The sequence below is a fragment of the Populus euphratica genome, unplaced genomic scaffold (assembly GCF_000495115.2).
Source record: "Populus euphratica unplaced genomic scaffold, PopEup_1.0 scaffold167.1, whole genome shotgun sequence".
Taxonomy (NCBI): domain Eukaryota; kingdom Viridiplantae; phylum Streptophyta; class Magnoliopsida; order Malpighiales; family Salicaceae; genus Populus; species Populus euphratica.
Window position 1 is genome coordinate 211,807 of NW_011500052.1, and position 409 is coordinate 212,215.

Sequence of the window (409 nt, forward strand, 5' to 3'; positions counted from 1 at the left end):
CCATATCTGGAGTTCAAGAAGTCCAAAACCTTTATCTTTTTTTCTTGAAAAGCTGAGATAATTTCCTACAATTTTCATGTTTTCAAAAAGTTCCAATTCTAATGTTACCAATGATGTTTTGAGCAAATAAAAGAAGATAAGGATTGTCACCAAGTCAAGAATAGGTCACCCATTTATCAATTAGTCATCAAATCAATAGTTCCCAATTTTGGCCTATAAAAGGAGGCATTTACCATGCATTTAGGCATCTTGGTGTCCAGATCAAGATCATGCTCTTCCTTTCTCTCTTTGTATTTTTTGTAATGTTTATGCTTTGCTTTCATTAATATCAAGTTTATGCCTTTCATTTACTTTCATTTACTTAGTTAACTTTTATCTTATTTATGTTCTTATTTTATTTATTTATTTT